The sequence below is a fragment of the Triticum aestivum genome, chromosome 1B (assembly GCF_018294505.1).
Source record: "Triticum aestivum cultivar Chinese Spring chromosome 1B, IWGSC CS RefSeq v2.1, whole genome shotgun sequence".
Lineage (NCBI taxonomy): Eukaryota > Viridiplantae > Streptophyta > Magnoliopsida > Poales > Poaceae > Triticum > Triticum aestivum.
In genome coordinates this window covers 47249250-47254596 of record NC_057795.1, presented here as the reverse complement: position 1 = coordinate 47254596, position 5347 = coordinate 47249250, and the positions used below count along the sequence as shown (strand labels likewise).

Here is a 5347-nt window from a genome sequence, read left to right as displayed (position 1 = left end):
CACCCATCCTAGTACTACTCTCGCCCAAGCACGCTTAACTTCGGAGTTCTGATGGGATCCAGTGCTTTAGTGCTGGTATGATCGCATCCGACATGTTACCCCCGTCTTCGTCCCTTATCCTTGCCCCTCCCAACTCCACTACAAAGACGATTGTACATTGCTTTGGCCGCTCCCTCTCAACTACGGAGACGAGTTTAATGCGGTTTCCACCCCTCCCTCTCAACCGCACCAGTGCACGCTTGCCGCGTCACAACGCCGCCGCTAGACTCGTGAATCGTGAGCACCCAGCTATAACTTACCGCACTCATGCAAAATAATAAAACACGGTAAATATATTACTTACACGTGCGTTCTGTTCTGCAAGCGGCGCAAAAAAATTAAAAAGGGAATGCAACACGAGGACTTCACAGGAGGTCACCCATCCTAGTACTACTCTCGCCCAAGCACGCTTAACTTTGGAGTTCTGATGGGATCCGGTGCTTTAGTGCTGGTATGATCGCATCCAACATGTTACCCCCGTCTTCGTCCCTTATCCTTGCCCCTCCCAGCTCCACTACAAAGACGATTGTACATTGCTTTGGCCGCTCCCTCTCAACTACGGAGACGAGTTTAACGCAGTTTCCACCCCTCCCTCTCAATAGCACCAGTGTACGCTTGCCGCGCCACAACGCCGCCGCTAGACTCGTGAATCGTGAGCACCCAGCTATAACTTACCGCACTCGTGCAAAATTATAAAACACGGTAAATATATTACTTACACGTGCGTTTTGTTTTGCAAGCGGCGCAAAAAAATTTAAAAAGGGAATGCAACATGAGGACTTCCCACGAGGTCACCCATCCTAGTACTACTCTCGCCCAAGCACGCTTAGCTTCGGAGTTCTGATGGGATCCGGTGCTTTAGTGCTGGTATGATCGCATCCGACATGTTACCCCCGTCTTCGTTCCTTATCCTTTCCCCTCCCAGCTCCACTACAAAGACGATTGTACATTGCTTTGGCCGCTCCCTCTCAACTACGGAGACGAGTTTAACGCGGTTTCCACCCCTCCCTCTTAACCGCACGAATGCACGCTTGCCGCGCCACAACGCCGCCGCTAGACTCGTGAATCGTGAGCACCCAGCTATAACTTACCGCACTCGTGCAAAATAATAAAACACGGTAAATATATTACTTACACGTGCGTAAATATATTACTTACACGTGCGTTTTGTTTTGCAAGCGGCGCAAAAAAAATTAAAAAGGGAATGCAACACGAGGACATCCCAGGAGGTCACCCATCCTAGTACTACTCTCGCCCAAGCACGCTTAACTTCGGAGTTCTGATGGGATCCGGTGCTTTAGTGCTGGTATGATCGCATCCGACATGTTACCCCCGTCTTCGTCCCTTATCCTTGCCCCTCCCAGCTTCACTACAAAGACGATTGTACATTGCTTTGGCCGCTCCCTCTCAACTACGGAGACGAGTTTAACGTGGTTTCCAACCCTCCCTCTCAGCCGCACCAGTGCACGCTTGCCGCGCCACAACGCCGCCGCTAGATTCGTGAATCGTGAGCACCCAGCTATAACTTACCGCACTCGTGCAAAATAATAAAACACGGTAAATATATTACTTACACGTGCGTTTTGTTTTGCAAGCGGCGCAAAAAAAATTAAAAAGGGAATGCAACAGGAGGACTTCCCAAGAGGTCACCCATCCTAGTACTACTCTCGCCCAAGCACGCTTAACTTCGGAGTTCTGATGGGATCCGGTGGTTTAGTGCTGGTATGATCGCATCCGACATGTTACCCCCGTCTACGTCCCTTATCCTTGCCCCTCCCAGCTCCACTACAAAGACGATTGTACATTGCTTTGGCCGCTCCCTCTCAACTACGGAGACGAGTTTAACGCGGTTTCCACCCCTCCCTCTCAACCGCACTAGTGCACGCTTGCCGCACCACAACGCCGCCGCTAGACTCGTGAATCGTGAGCACCCAGCTATAACTTACCGCACTTGTGCAAAATAATAAAACACGGTAAATATAATACTTACACATGCATTTTGTTTTGCAAGCGGCGCAAAAAAAATTAAAAAGGGAATGCAACACGAGGACTTCCCAGGAGGACACCCATCCTAGTACTACTCTCGCCCAAGCACGCTTAACTTCGGAGTTCTGATGGGATCCAGTGCTTTAGTGCTGGTATGATCGCATCCGACATGTTACCCCCGTCTTCGTCCCTTATCCTTGCCCCTCCCAACTCCACTACAAAGACGATTGTACATTGCTTTGGCCGCTCCCTCTCAACTATGGAGACGAGTTTAACGCGGTTTCCACCACTCCCTCTCAACCGCACCAGTGCACGCTTGCCGCGGCACAACGCCGCCGCTAGACTCGTGAATCGTGAGCACCCAGCTATAACTTACCGCACTCGTGCAAAATAATAAAACACGGTAAATATATTACTTACACATGCGTTTTGTTTTGCAAGCGGGGCAAAAAAAATTAAAAAGGGAATGCAACATGAGGACTTCCCAGGAGGTCACCCACCTAGTACTACTCTCGCCCAAGCACGCTTAACTTCGGAGTTCTGATGGGATCCGGTGCTTTAGTGTTGGTATGATCGCATCCGACATGTTACCCCCGTCTTCGTCCCTTATCCTTGCCCCTCCCAGCTCCACTACAAAGACGATTGTACATTGCTTTGGCCGCTCCCTCTCAACTACGGAGACGAGTTTAACGCGGTTTCCACCCCTCCCTCAGAACCGCACCAGTGCACGCTTGCCGCGCCACAACGCCGCCGCTAGACTCGTGAATCGTGAGCACCCAGCTATAACTTACCGCACTCGTGCAAAATAATAAAACACGGTAAATATATTACTTACACGTGCGTTTTGTTTTGCAAGCGGCGCAAAAAAAATTAAAAAGGGAATGCAACACGAGGACTTCCCAGGAGGTCACCCATCCTAGTACTACTCTCGCCAAGCACGCTTAACTTCGGAGTTCTGATGGGATCCAGTGCATTAGTGCTGGTATGATCGCATCCGACATATTACCCCCCGTCTTCGTCCCTTATCCTTGCCCCTCCCAGCTCCACTACAAAGACGATTGTACATTGCTTTGGCCGCTCCCTCTCAACTACGGAGAGGAGTTTAACGCGGTTTCCACCCCACCCTCTCAACCGACCAGTGCACGCTTGCCGCGCCACAATGCCGCCGCTAGATTCGTGAATCGTGAGCACCCAGCTATAACTTACCGCACTCGTGCAAAATAATAAAACACGGTAAATATATTACTTACACATGCGTTTTGTTTTGCAAGCGGCGCAAAAAAAATTAAAAAGGGAATGCAACACGAGGACTTCCCAGGAGGTCACCCATCCTAGTACTACTCTCGCCCAAGCACACTTAACTTCAGAGTTCTGATGGGATCCGGTGGTTTAGTGCTAGTATGATCGCATCCAACATGTTACCCCCGTCTACGTCCCTTATCCTTGCCCCTCCCAGCTCCACTACAAAGACGATTGTACATTGCTTTGGCCGCTCCCTCTCAACTACGGAGATGAGTTTAACGCGGTTTCCACCCCTCCCTCTCAACCGCACTAGTGCATGCTTGCCACGCCACAACGCCGCCGCTAGACTCGTGAATCGTGAGCACCCAGCTATAACTTACCGCACTTGTGCAAAATAATAAAACACGGTAAATATATTACTTACACGTGCATTTTGTTTTGCAAGCGGTGCAAAAAAAATTAAAAAGGGAATGCAACACGAGGACTTCCCAGGAGGACACCCATCCTAGTACTACTCTCTCCCAAGCACGCTTAACTTCGGAGTTCTGATGGGATCCAGTGCTTTAGTGCTGGTATGATCGCATCCGACATGTTACCCCCGTCTTCGTCCCTTATCCTTGCCCCTCCCAACTCCACTACAAAGACGATTGTACATTGCTTTGGCCACTCCCTCTCAACTACGGAGACGAGTTTAACGCGGTTTCCACCCCTCCCTCTCAACCGCACCAGTGCACGCTTGCCGCGCCACAACGCCGCCGCTAGACTCGTGAATCGTGAGCACCCAGCTATAACTTACCGCACTCGTGCAAAATAATAAAACACGGCAAATATATTACTTACACATGCGTTTTGTTTTGCAAGCGGGGCAAAAAAAATTAAAAAGGGAATGCAACATGAGGACTTCCCAGGAGGTCACCCACCTAGTACTACTCTCGCCCAAGCATGCTTAACTTCGGAGTTCTGATGGGATCCGGTGCTTTAGTGCTGGTATGATCGCATCCGACATGTTACCCCCGTCTTCGTCCCTTATCCTTGCCCCTCCCAGCTCCACTACAAAGACGATTGTACATTGCTTTGGCCGCTCCCTCTCAACTACGGAGACGAGTTTAACGCGGTTTCCACCCCTCCCTCTCAACCGCACCAGTGCACGCTTGCCGCGCCACAACGCCGCCGCTAGACTCGTGAATCGTGAGCACCCAGCTATAACTTACCGCACTCGTGCAAAATAATAAAACACGGTAAATATATTACTTACACGTGCATTTTGTTTTGCAAGCGGTGCAAAAAAAATTAAAAAGGGAATGCAACACGAGGACTTCCCAGGAGGTCACCCATCCTAGTACTACTCTCGCCAAGCACGCTTAACTTCGGAGTTCTGATGGGATCCAGTGCATTAGTGCTGGTATGATCGCATCCGACATGTTACCCCCCGTCTTCGTCCCTTATCCTTGCCCCACCCAGCTCCACTACAAAGACGATTGTACATTGCTTTGGCCGCTCCCTCTCAACTACGGAGACGAGTTTAACGCGGTTTCCACCCCACCCTCTCAACCGACCAGTGCACGCTTGCCGCGCCACAATGCCGCCGCTAGATTCGTGAATCGTGAGCACCCAGCTATAACTTACCGCACTCGTGCAAAATAATAAAACACGGTAAATATATTACTTACACGTGCGTTTTGTTTTGCAAGCGGCGCAAAAAAAATTAAAAAGGGAATGCAACACGAGGACTTCCTAGGAGGTCACCCATCCTAGTACTACTCTCGCCCAAGCACGCTTAACTTCAGAGTTCTGATGGGATCCGGTGCTTTAGTGCTGGTATGATTGCATCCGACATGTTACCCCCGTCTTCGTCCCTTATCCTTGCCCCTCCCAGCTCCACTACAAAGACGATTGTACATTGCTTTGGCCGCTCCCTCTCAACTACGGAGACGAGTTTAACGCGGTTTCCACCCCACCCTCTCAACCGACCAGTGCACGCTTGCCGCGCCACAATGCCGCCGCTAGATTCGTGAATCGTGAGCACCTAGCTATAACTTACCGCACTCGTGCAAAATAATAAAACACGGTAAATATATTA

The 5347-nt window shown here is 50.3% G+C and overlaps 12 non-coding genes across 12 annotated transcripts; all 12 read right to left on the bottom strand.

Annotated features, from left to right (window-relative positions):
• Positions 1-385: 385 nt before the first annotated feature.
• On the bottom strand, positions 386-504 carry LOC123152961 (5S ribosomal RNA). The gene has a single exon (XR_006476349.1). It is a non-coding gene; the product is annotated as a 5S ribosomal RNA (ribosomal RNA).
• A 297-nt stretch (positions 505-801) lies between these two features.
• Positions 802-920, bottom strand: LOC123153284 (5S ribosomal RNA). The gene has a single exon (XR_006476425.1). It is a non-coding gene; the product is annotated as a 5S ribosomal RNA (ribosomal RNA).
• A 320-nt stretch (positions 921-1240) lies between these two features.
• LOC123152976 (5S ribosomal RNA) lies at positions 1241-1359 on the bottom strand. The gene has a single exon (XR_006476351.1). It is a non-coding gene; the product is annotated as a 5S ribosomal RNA (ribosomal RNA).
• Positions 1360-1656: 297 nt separating this feature from the next.
• On the bottom strand, positions 1657-1775 carry LOC123154083 (5S ribosomal RNA). The gene has a single exon (XR_006476659.1). It is a non-coding gene; the product is annotated as a 5S ribosomal RNA (ribosomal RNA).
• Positions 1776-2072: 297 nt separating this feature from the next.
• On the bottom strand, positions 2073-2191 carry LOC123152635 (5S ribosomal RNA). The gene has a single exon (XR_006476277.1). It is a non-coding gene; the product is annotated as a 5S ribosomal RNA (ribosomal RNA).
• A 297-nt stretch (positions 2192-2488) lies between these two features.
• Positions 2489-2606, bottom strand: LOC123154761 (5S ribosomal RNA). The gene has a single exon (XR_006477045.1). It is a non-coding gene; the product is annotated as a 5S ribosomal RNA (ribosomal RNA).
• Positions 2607-2903: 297 nt separating this feature from the next.
• LOC123154504 (5S ribosomal RNA) lies at positions 2904-3021 on the bottom strand. Its single transcript, XR_006476874.1, has one exon. It is a non-coding gene; the product is annotated as a 5S ribosomal RNA (ribosomal RNA).
• Positions 3022-3318: 297 nt separating this feature from the next.
• On the bottom strand, positions 3319-3437 carry LOC123153961 (5S ribosomal RNA). Its single transcript, XR_006476597.1, has one exon. It is a non-coding gene; the product is annotated as a 5S ribosomal RNA (ribosomal RNA).
• A 297-nt stretch (positions 3438-3734) lies between these two features.
• On the bottom strand, positions 3735-3853 carry LOC123154233 (5S ribosomal RNA). The gene has a single exon (XR_006476740.1). It is a non-coding gene; the product is annotated as a 5S ribosomal RNA (ribosomal RNA).
• A 297-nt stretch (positions 3854-4150) lies between these two features.
• On the bottom strand, positions 4151-4268 carry LOC123154625 (5S ribosomal RNA). Its single transcript, XR_006476958.1, has one exon. It is a non-coding gene; the product is annotated as a 5S ribosomal RNA (ribosomal RNA).
• Positions 4269-4565: 297 nt separating this feature from the next.
• LOC123154497 (5S ribosomal RNA) lies at positions 4566-4683 on the bottom strand. The gene has a single exon (XR_006476869.1). It is a non-coding gene; the product is annotated as a 5S ribosomal RNA (ribosomal RNA).
• A 297-nt stretch (positions 4684-4980) lies between these two features.
• LOC123153016 (5S ribosomal RNA) lies at positions 4981-5099 on the bottom strand. Its single transcript, XR_006476356.1, has one exon. It is a non-coding gene; the product is annotated as a 5S ribosomal RNA (ribosomal RNA).
• Positions 5100-5347: the final 248 nt, after the last annotated feature.